The 11,240-nt window shown below is 41.4% G+C and overlaps 1 long non-coding RNA gene across 1 annotated transcript; it reads right to left on the minus strand.

The window, feature by feature from the left end:
* Nucleotides 1-2,175: 2,175 nt before the first annotated feature.
* On the minus strand, nt 2,176-4,750 carry LOC143721958 (uncharacterized). Its single transcript, XR_013196797.1, has 3 exons — nt 4,605-4,750; nt 4,273-4,329; nt 2,176-2,316 (listed from the first exon to the last, which is right to left on the minus strand). It is a non-coding gene; the product is annotated as an uncharacterized LOC143721958 (long non-coding RNA).
* Nucleotides 4,751-11,240: the final 6,490 nt, after the last annotated feature.

The raw sequence follows: 11,240 nt of genomic DNA on the forward strand, positions 1-11,240 counted from the left end.
AGGTAAGTAACCAGGTAAGCACTCCTTTTCCAGCGATAGCTGCACACTTCGGCGCTCAGAAGGTAAGTAGACAGGTAAGTATTCTTCACAATACAAAGTATTTTCGTCAGTGCACAGGAATGAGACAGTGATTTAAAAACTTCTTTCGCCAGCGATGCTGCATACTTCCAGACTCGGACAGTAAGTGGAACAGGTAAGGATTCTTCACAGTACAAAGTACTCTCTTCGGTTCACAGTAGTGAGACAGTGGTTTAAAAGCTTACTTCATCGGTGATGCTGCATATTTCCAGACTCGGACAGTAAGTGGAACAGGTAAGGATTCTTCACAGTACAAAGTACTTTCGTCGGTTCACAATAGTGAGACAGTGGTTTAAAAGCTTACTTCACCAGCAACGCTGCATACTTCCAGACTCAGACAGTAAGTAGAACGAGTAAGGATTCTACACAGTACAAAGTACTCTCTTCAGTTCATGATAGTGAGACAGTGGTTTAAAAGCTTACTTCACCAGCGATGCTGCATACTTCCAGACTCCGACAGTGAGGAGAACAGGTAAGAATCTCCACAGTGCAAGCGGCTTTTCAGCTCAGCTGTATTACTCTAGACTTCTGATGGAGAACCAATAGGAACCATTGGCTTTTACCATTTAAACCACTACAGAATTCTTTTTTTGTAGTGTGTTTGGGACATATTCCATTAGGATTTAATGCCAATAGAACCCAACACATATTAGTAGAGACCCACAGAGACCACTATAATTCCCATTACAACCAATAAAATTCCCATGAAAACCATTAAATCCAATAGAATTTCTGTAACGGTTTCTATAGTTTTTTTTAGCAGGGCAGTATCATGTGTGAAAGCTTTATCTTGTTTAACTGTGGTAAGCAGAATTCTATAACTTGTTAACTGGTTGGACTGATATTTTTGTATGTTGAAAAGGATGTACTTGTGTAACTGGTTGTACTTGTATAATGTAGCAGAGGGTTTTTGAAGTTTCTGTCTTTGATGCATGTTTTTATGTAACAATGTTCATATATTCTCTGATTAATAATAATAATAAAAAACATTTGGCAGAGGGTGTGCTTTGGGTACATCATGCAGAAGGCTTAGACAAAGTGTTCATTAAATGGTATGGTTTTTATTCAGAAATATTATTTTCTCCACAGTCTTTGGTGAAAGGCGATTTCTTTTTTTTTTGTATAATAACGCCAATCCAAACACCGACTACAACCCACAATGTTGCCATGGTTTGCTTCACTTTTATAAGAAATACAGCCGCCAGGTTTCAAACCTGTCAACACTGGATTGGGCTGTCAAAGCAGTCAGGTGGTTCACTACAGGAGTGAACCAGTGTGTTTGCTTCAGACGTCATTTTCACGTGACGTAATGATACAAGCTTCGAAGCAGTGGTTCATTGCAAGGACCGTTCGAGTTTGAAGCAAGCGTTGGTGTCAGACGTAACATCACTAATTAAGGGCAGCGCTGAAGATCCATGCTGTTACCAAGGAGAGAAGTTAAGTACACTTTTTTGCATCAACATACAAAAGGGGATGTTATGAAGATTTACCAAGAACATTCTGAATCCTGATTTGCACTGGCTGGCAGCGTGTGTTGTCTCTCTCGTTGTGAGTCTTAGAGACCAAGGAAGGAGCTGTGCCCGGTTGCATAAAGCACCTTAGGTTTTTCCCTTAAGTGTGATACTTAAGGGGCGATTTCCCCTTACCTAAGAGAATAACTTAAGGGTGTTGCATATAATCTCTTAAACGGTTCTCTTAGGTAAGGGAAACATTTAAGTGTTTCACGACAGCGATCCTGGATTCACGTTATAAAAGTCTGTTGTTGCCATAGATACGCAAAACACTAACACTAGCAATTACGCGTTTTCATCAAATAAAGTAGGCTAATAAAGTAGGCTAGGATATCGGAATGGATAAAGAAAACAAAAAAAGAAAGCCTAATTGGACAGAGGAGGACAAATGCATTCTTCTTGACGAATATGATAAAAGAAAAACAATTTTGAAAAGCAAACTAAATCCCCATGTAACTGCTGCAAAAAAACAGAAACAGTGGGAAGAAATAACGGAAAAAATCAACGCAAGGAATCTTGATGTGAAGAGGACGGTTCAGGAAGTCCTTAAAAATATGAAAACATCACTGTGGTCGCAAAGAAAGAGTTGAGCGCTTATAAGAAAGAAGCCAACAAAACAGGTAAGATTGAGCAAGACTAGCGCTACGCTTTTAAGATTGTAAGCACCGCACCCTGGTGAAGAGTGCGCTTTATTGCTGTACAGTGTTAAGACCTAACGATTACAAAACTGACCAACAGGTGGAGGACCCCCACCGGCTGAGTTGTCGGACTGTACTATAATGGTACAAAACATCATTGGAGCTGACTCACCTGTCCTGTCTGGCATCTGTGGCGGTTTAGAGAGTGAAGCTGAACCAGTGCAACAGTGTAACATAGAGTGAGGCATTAAGTTATTTTCCTGTATCATCATATAATAACAGTGGCTTAGAGGATACATTATTATTTTGACATCATTAGAGACATAATACGTTATAACATAATGATTTAACTGACATTAATGTCACATTTAGACCCTTGCAGCACTCTGAAAAACAACTTCAGCACCATCAGATCGTCAGCAGAACGCCGATACAGGCACCCCTAAGTAATGATTTATGTTAACTATTGCTTCAGCCTATAATTAATCCAACGAACAGCTTTAATATTAATTTTTAAGATTTTCTTAATTTTCCCCATTACTTGCGTATTTCAGAAGACCGCAAATATCACCTGCAGCCAAATCAAGAGAAGATGTGCTGGAACTGCAGAGAGAGGTTCTGCAGCTTCAAAAGGAGAAACTGCAGCTGGAGATTGAACAACTAAAGAAGGAGACGCAAAATCAGGAGCTCTATAATTTTATTCTAAATAACAAACTTTTACAGCTAAAGGCTGAAGGAAAAATAACAATAACTACAATTGAGTAATTTTTTGACAATTGTTTTTTTAGATTTCAGATTGTGTGTGTGTGTGTGTGTGTGTGTGTGTGTGTGTGTGTGTGTGTGTGTGTGTGTGTGTGTGTGTGTGTGTGTGTGTGTGTGTGTGTGTGTGTGTGTGTGTGTGTGTGTGTGTGTTATAATAATAAAAACTACTACTACTACTACTACTACTACTTCTTATTTCTTCTTATTAAGATGACTACTATTAATACAACTATATTATCAGTTAAAGAAAGCATTTACAATGGCATCTCTAGCAGCATATCCAGCCTGTTGGAAATCGTGATTTTGAATCAGATGCAGTTCCTCATAGCCCTCTTCATTCCCGTGCTCATCCTCTTCTTCGATAGCAGAATACGTCTTGGAAAGGTTGAAGAGCACAACACACGCTACAATAATTCTGCATGCCCTTGAAGGCTCAATACGCAGTTCGCTGTGGAGACAGTGAAACCTGCGCTTCAGCTGTCCGATGGTCCTCTCAATAATCGACCTTGTGTGGGTCAGCGCATTATTGTACTTTTCCTAATCGGGTAAAAAAAATAAAGAAAAATTATAAAGATTTTTACCAGTAGGCTATAAACAGTGCTTTAAGATAAATACTATGAAGGTAATGTATTGCATAAAAGATTTTCTTTCAGAGTGCAAAATATTTGAGGCTTTGATTATTTTAAAACATACGCAAATCAGGTAAGGTGTTACAGAATTGACAACGTGTAGCAGCAACACAATAGAAAGTGCATACCTATTTTAAATACATATTTTAATACATTTATAATTCAGTAAACTACTGCTAATATTTCTTTAATGCTCACAATTTGATTAACATTTTCCATGCAAATCTTTTAGGCACCAAATTATATCTTCATAGGAATATACGTATTAATTAATTACATGCCTGTGCAGCATTACGGGGATTCATGAAGGGCGTCATGAGCCATGGACGGCAGGGTTAACCACTGTCCCCGAGCAGGAGACCAGTGTGCACTCCAGCTTCAAAATCACTCCCTAGTTTGCTCTCCGCCAAAATCCTGGAGTCATGTGTACTCCCGGGCCATGATGCAACAACATTTGTAATTTTGCAGAGATGGTCACACACTAATTGTACATTAATTGAATGGTAGCCTTTTCGGTTTACGTACTGGTCTTCGTGTGTTTGGGGCGCCTGTATTCTGATATGTGTGCCGTCAATAACACCACATATGCGAGGAAAACCTGCTTTCCGAAAAAAACTGGTTTGAATGACCTCCTGGTCATGTTGGGATGGAAACTTGACCGTTGCGTTTAAATGACGGGAAAGAGCCCCCGCAACCCGGTGAACCACTCTGCTGACAGACGATTTATGCACGTGGAAAACATCTCCCACTACCGTCTGAAAACTTCCAGTTGCAAAAAAACGCAGTGCTATAAGCAGTTGTAACACTGCAGGTAAAGAGTGGTTGCGATGTGTGACATGGTCAAGGTCGCCGTCTAGTTTGTTAGCGATGTCAAAAATTGCGCGTCGATCAAACCGGTATTCAAGCAACAAATTTTCATCGCTAAGATGGTCCAAAGGGTTCTCCCGATCTCTAAAAATTCGTCTTTGCACATAATTATCTTCAACTGGTTCCATAAATTCAGCCATGTCGTCTTATTTTTGTCCGCGTTACTCTTAAGGTTACGATTTCCAAACCTTAAATTATACTTAGGGAAATGACCGTTAAGGGGTTTTATGCAACAGTTAACGCTTTTTAAGGGATTACTTAAGGGAAAAAACAGCATTTAAGGGAAATTCTAAGTGTTTATGACGTTTCACTTAAAAAAAACGTTAAGTAACACTTAAGGTTATTTTTCTGCAACACCCTTAGATTTAAGGGAAACATAAGGGCGAACTTAAGGGAAAATGTCACTTAAGGTGCTTTATGCAACTGGGCACTGGGCTTTATAGGATTGCTCTTGAAACCTGATACCCCCGTGTAGAAAGCCATCGGTGGATTGTCTGACCCTGCAAAGATGGAGTGAAGGCCTGTTATTCACGAGAGGTCATGTGGCATTGCAGTGTCTGAAAGTGTGAAGTGAGCACGTGTAAAGAGTTATAGTATTGATGCATGCAGGAGTGTGGGAGACCAAATCATTACCATCATTCTATGATCTTTGTTTGGGGAAGCCGAACCAGTGGAGTATCAAAAATCTAATCTGATCCGTTGATTGTAAAGTTGTGTCCAGGTTTCAACCACCTGATGTGATATTGGAGGAAGGAGAAGTTTAGCTCTGTGTGTTGTTGGGAAGAGTTGCATTCTGCTATTGCTGTCCTGTGGGAGGAGAAGACTCAGTTGTTGGCTGCTGGATTCTGTATTCACCATTTCTGTTCTGTGAACAAAGATTATGCCGTCCGCCGCTGCATTCTGCTGTTGCTGTCCTGTGGTAAGAGAAGACTCAGTTATTAACTCCTGAATTCTGTACTTACCATTGCTGTTCTGTGAACAGATTCTGCCATCTGCTGCTGCATTCTGCTATTGCTATCCTGTGGTAAGAGAAGACTCAGTTATTAACTGCTGGATTCTGTACTCACCATTGCTGTTCTGTGAACAGAGAGATTCTGCCGTCCGCCGCTGCATTCTGCTATTGCTGTCCTGTGGTAAGAGAAGACTCAGTTATTAACTGCTGGATTCTGTACTCACCATTGCTGTGCCGTGAGCTGAGAGAGTCTGCTGACTGCTGCGTCGGATCTGCTGCCGCTCTACGAGCTGAGAGATCCTGTGAACCATTACTCTGAAGGAGAGTCTGCTGACTGCTGTGTCTGATCTGCTGCCGCTCTACGAGCTGAGAGATCCTGTGAACCATTACTCTGAAGGAAAGTCTGCTAAATGATGTGTCTGATCTGCTGCTGCTCTACGAGCTGAGAGATCCTGTGAACCATTACTCCGAAGGAGAGTCTGCTGACTGCTGTGTCTGATCTGCTGCCGCTCTACGAGCTAAGAGATCCTGTGAACCATTACTCTGAAGGAGAGTCTGCTGACTGCTGTGTCTGATCTGCTGCCGCTCTACGAGCTGAGAGATCCTGTGAACCATTACTCCGAAGGAGAGTCTGCTGACTGCTGTGTCTGATCTGCTGCCACTCTACGAGCTAAGAGATCCTGTGAACCATTACTCTGAAGGAGAGTCTGCTGACTGCTGTGTCTGATCTGCTGCCGCTCTACGAGCTGAGAGATCCTGTGAACCATTACTCCGAACGAGAGTGTGCTGACTGCTGCGTTCTGTGGTCTCGCCTGATTGGTGTCTTTGGTGTCGGCTCCTCTGGAGTGTGGTTATTGACCCTTGGCCTTGGGAAACGGTGACATAAGTATTGAGAAATGTGTCCTAGCAATTGTTAAAAAATCAAAACTGTAATATTCTAATTGTGGGTCTGGCATTTTACTAGATTGCAGCAGAATTTCGGCATCCACAGACATTTAGACAACCTTTTTCCATGGGCTTGATGAGTACCTGAAAGGATTTTTGCTGTTGTACCCAGCCAAAGACATTGGAGAACTCAAGACCCTGACTCTTGAAGATGATGTGAGTATGTGAATTTAGTTTTAGAAAAATGGTTCCAGTGTCACATGCCTGATTTATTCAAATTTCCATGCAACAGCATAGGCGTGTTCCAACTATCGGGCCAAAAGCGAGCATGCTAGTGCGTGCCAGCTTCCACTGTCACTTCCAGGGCTTGATCAGGCCTCATCTGGGCTCCCTCAGGGCAAATGGCCAGAGGTTTTTGGCCCGCAGAATACCTTGGTCCAAAGCACGCCAACTGGGGCTTGAGGAGTGGTCATGAACAAAGGCAGGGTTTAGCTGAGTCAGGAGAGGGTCAACACCGCTTGCTCATTTCTCATGTTATTTTATCAGGCTACCAGCTAACTTCAACATTTAAGAAAATTTTAGCAATTTTCAGTTCAAAATTCACTTTCAGACACCAGCGAGTGTTGCGATTCGACGGAGATTCTGATCACTGTATGAGGCAGATATATAATTATATGTGATGCTAAAGGCTACTTTTGCTAACCATTGTGATAATAAATACACATATTTTTATGTCTCTTTATTTTTCTAAATGTGTAAGCTTTATTAATGAACAAAACAACTCCATTAGGGCTTTTAAGTCCAGTGATCGCAAATGCATGGAAGCAGGTGCAACCGATTAGGTATATGTAGCTCTTCTTATGTGAAATGATAAATACCAGTTTGATTAAGCATAATTGATAAGCACTCCTGACACAAATTCATGTTAATGTCACCTTAACATTTTTATTGTAAAACATTGGTCAAATATCGATGCTAGAATCTGAAGTCTTTAAGTAAAGACCAAACGTTTGCGTCTGTCATGCAGATTTTGCAATCTAGCTAGTTTTCAGTCAGCTGGTGAAATGGTGGGGTTTTCTGACTTAACCACGTTAAGGGTGGGTTTTAGGGAATCACTGCAGAACTACTGGCCTGAAAGTGGAAACGCAACTTGATTTTGGCATCGGTGCTTGGGGTCTGAGGCTATTGGCCCCCTCCCGGCACGCTGTTTGCCCTGGCTTGCACTGGCCTGACAGTGGAAAAGTGGCTTATGACTACTAGTTTTTAATTAAAACAATGTTATTCATTGCAGAGCTCAAACCAACGTAGAAGCGCAGTTGTCTTTCTTGGGCTTCTTTACTTCCTCAAAGAGGAACCCTCCAAGTTCATCAATTTTTGAGGTATGTAAATATCTGTAAATATTTAATACAATATAGGAGGGGGGGGGGGGGGGGGGGGGTCACTTGGACTTTCACTTCGACTATTTTAACGATGTCTTTAATAACTTTTCGGGGAACAAGTTTCAATCCCTTAAGAAGCCTATGGAGGAGTGATCCAGCTCTCAGATTCAATTAAAAATATCTTAAATCGTGTTCCGAAGATGAACAAAGGTCTTACGCGGTTGAACAACACGAGGGTGAGTAATTACTGACAGAATTTTCATTTTTGGGTGAACTATTCCTTTAATTGGGGTTATTCGCCGTCTCCCCTTCATTTAGATAGGTGGGCAAAGGCATTTTTGTCTCAGTGCATGCATTGTCGCCGCTAGCTTAGCTTAGCATAATGAATGGAATCCTTTGTTGCCGGATAGCATGTAGTGAGTAAAAGTGATCCAAAAAAAAAAATGTAATTACTTCGTGTGGCCTGCTTATTTACAACGAGTACAAATAGCAATGCAGATTAAGACTAGGCAATCTCCTAGGCAGAGATTGACTTGGGACTATATGGGGGGGAAGCACAGGCGAAGCACTGCTACTTGGGCGCAGAGATATCACGCAACACCTGAAATAAAGCTTGCCACAAAGTACCGGCAAAAGTAATGATTATGCATGAAACATTTGAATTGTTAATTAATACATTAAGTAAATAATAATTAAGTTTCTTTGTATATTTATTTATGTATTTTTTTATTTATAATAAAGTCAGCTTTGGCATTCCAAAGGAAACAGTCTCTGCCCTGGGACCAGATGAGACTAAACAGTCATGAGGAAAATCCGACAAAACAACTACTGCCCTGAGACCAGGAGGGATACACCTGCCCTCAGACAACTTCTGCCCTGAGACCGGAGAAGACAGTTGACTCCCTTTTGTCCAACTACGTTGCCCTGAGAAGAGAAAAATACGACTTCTGCCCTGAGACCAGGAGGGATTCACCTGCCCTGGGACAAAATTGTGGGAACCAGTCTCTGCCCTGGGACCAGATGAGACTAAACAGTCATGAAGAAAAGCCAAATTTATGAATTAGACTACAACTCCCTAAATAGTCATTTATTTTTTGAGTATGAGTACAGTAAAGCTTATTGCAATGTACTTAAACAAGCTTTCTAGCTCACCTGATTAGCTTGACTATGCTAGCTTAGCTAGCGCTTATGGTTTACATGTATGTGCACACACTGAGAAGGTGACGTTTTTCTGAATTATCTTGTTCTTCTACATTTTTGTGATAAGAACCGCTTGCAACAGCCACTGCAACATTTTAATGCAAGCTACAACACTAGCTTGCTTCTGAAACAGTAGGCTAGCCTACCCTTCAGCTACAAGCTGCACCATTATACTATGATATACTATGATGAAAGCAGGGGGGGGGAAATCACACATAGGTGCACATACAATGCTCCATTTTCGAGAATATTACGTTTTTTGTTTTTAAAAAAACTTACTTTGAAATGATAACCAGTTCCTCTTGCCTGCGCACCGCTGAGATTTTGACGGTTGAGATTGGAAATGGTGGCCCCGCCTCTGCAATTCTCTCCTCTCTTGCGATTGGTTGTCAGATTGAACCAATCACAAACGTTTCTGCCCTCAGGACAACTTTGAGTCAAGAAAATTCCCACGAGCCATGTGCTCTGGTTGAATAAGAAACAAAAAATTTACAAATACATTTGTATTAGTTGTTGTTGTTTTACATATTCGTTTTTTCTTTAGTTTAATGACATCAAAGTTATAATTTTCAAAAACAAACATTTGTAGAATATCACTAAAATCATTTTGAGTTGTTTTGACCTGAATACCCATTTTTAATTTGATCTTTCTTTCTTACTTATTATGCTTCTGTACACAGAAACAGAATAAGCACTTCAGTTCATTGGCGGACACCGATCTGTGGATGAGACTCTAAGTGCTCCTCAAACAGTGGCTGAAAACTCCAATCCTTCCTCTGAGACGCAGTAACACTGGGTCAGAACAAGCTCTATCAAAACACAACTTTACTGACTGTCATAACGTGTCCCGTAGAGATCAAGGGGAAGTGGTAGATAGGCTCAGGACTCGGATATCATCCAAAGAAGATTTTTATTGAATGCCAGTGGAAAAGTAGGGGTGCACATAGTCACAATGATGTGCTAATAAAAAAAAAAGAAATTAAACCATAAATAAATATATTTACAAAATAAACAAACACTGGAATCAGCGATAACTTTGAGGTTTCAAAAACCCAAAGGAAAACAAATTGCTACAAGCAGCAAAATCTACATGGGTACGTTCAGCCATATAACCCCATCTTTTACCCCCCAAGGTCCAGTTTAGACTGTCTTATATAGCCTAGGACAGGCTCATTACACCCAAAACCGTACCAACTGCAGGGACATCAATATCAAAACTTTGTAGCCTAAATATAGGACCATTTAACTTCCAAAGATAAACAAAATCAGCTCATTCAGCAACGTAAACTAAATGTAAACACCATAAGACATTTATCCATACCTACATCACCAAGGGTTAAGTTCCCCTCCCAAGAAATAGGAATGGTTTAACCCAACACCAGAAAAAGGGAAGCTGTGATCCCGGCCCCTCCTTTGAGGAGTCACAGGAACAGGATATGGTGAGTAGACAGCATGTGGGGTAACTGTCACTGCTTGTGAAGCTCTCGAGGGCCCTTTTGATGAAGACTGCATCAATGTCCTTCTTCTGGAGCTTCTGGTACAGAATGTCGACGTCGGGCATGATTTTGTGAAAAAAACACAGAAAAAAAACATCCTGTAGCATCCTCACGTAGCCAGATGCCTCTCTCACGCTGAGCTGGTCAAATGGACCATGTGAACCCGTCTTGATGGCTTCAAAACATTCAAGGAGGTCATCTCGGTTCTCGTACACAGTGTTGACGATCCTGCTGTTAAAATTCCACCTTGTAGATGAAGCTCTGGGCAGTCTTCATGAAACAATCTTGTCCAGAGCGCTGCACCGTTTCGGTGACCGGGAAAAGAAAGACGCAATACCGCTCAGATCGGAAAAGGAAACGTTAACTTTTTTGATGTGGGAGGTAGCTTGCTGCATGATCAAATTAAGCTGATGTGCATAGCAGTGCACATAATGGGCATTCTTAAAATGTTCACGCACCTTTTGCTGCACACCAGCCTTCTCTCCCCTCATCATACTGGCACCATCGTAGGCTTGTGCAACGAGTTTCATTTTGTCGTTGTCGTCGGCCAAAAGCTGGTTCAGTCTCTCCAAAAGTACACTGGCAATTGAAACTGACGTTGAATCCGAGATGGGAATAAACTCAAAAAAACTTTCCTGCACTGCATGGTTGTCATCAATGTATCTAAGCACAAGAACCAGCTGTGTCTGCGTGGAGATGTCTGTAGTTTCATCCGCTTGGATGGCCAGATAGCTAGCTGACTTGACCTCCTCCACAATCCTTTCCCGCGCGACCGCTAGCATACATTCTAAAAGCTCGTTCTGCACCGTCTTGGATGTGCCCTTTTTTCAGGTGCTCATCAAA

Source organism: Siphateles boraxobius, unplaced genomic scaffold, assembly GCF_051911475.1.
Source record: "Siphateles boraxobius isolate OS27281-9 unplaced genomic scaffold, OSU_SipBor_1 66, whole genome shotgun sequence".
In the NCBI taxonomy this organism is placed as follows: domain Eukaryota; kingdom Metazoa; phylum Chordata; class Actinopteri; order Cypriniformes; family Leuciscidae; genus Siphateles; species Siphateles boraxobius.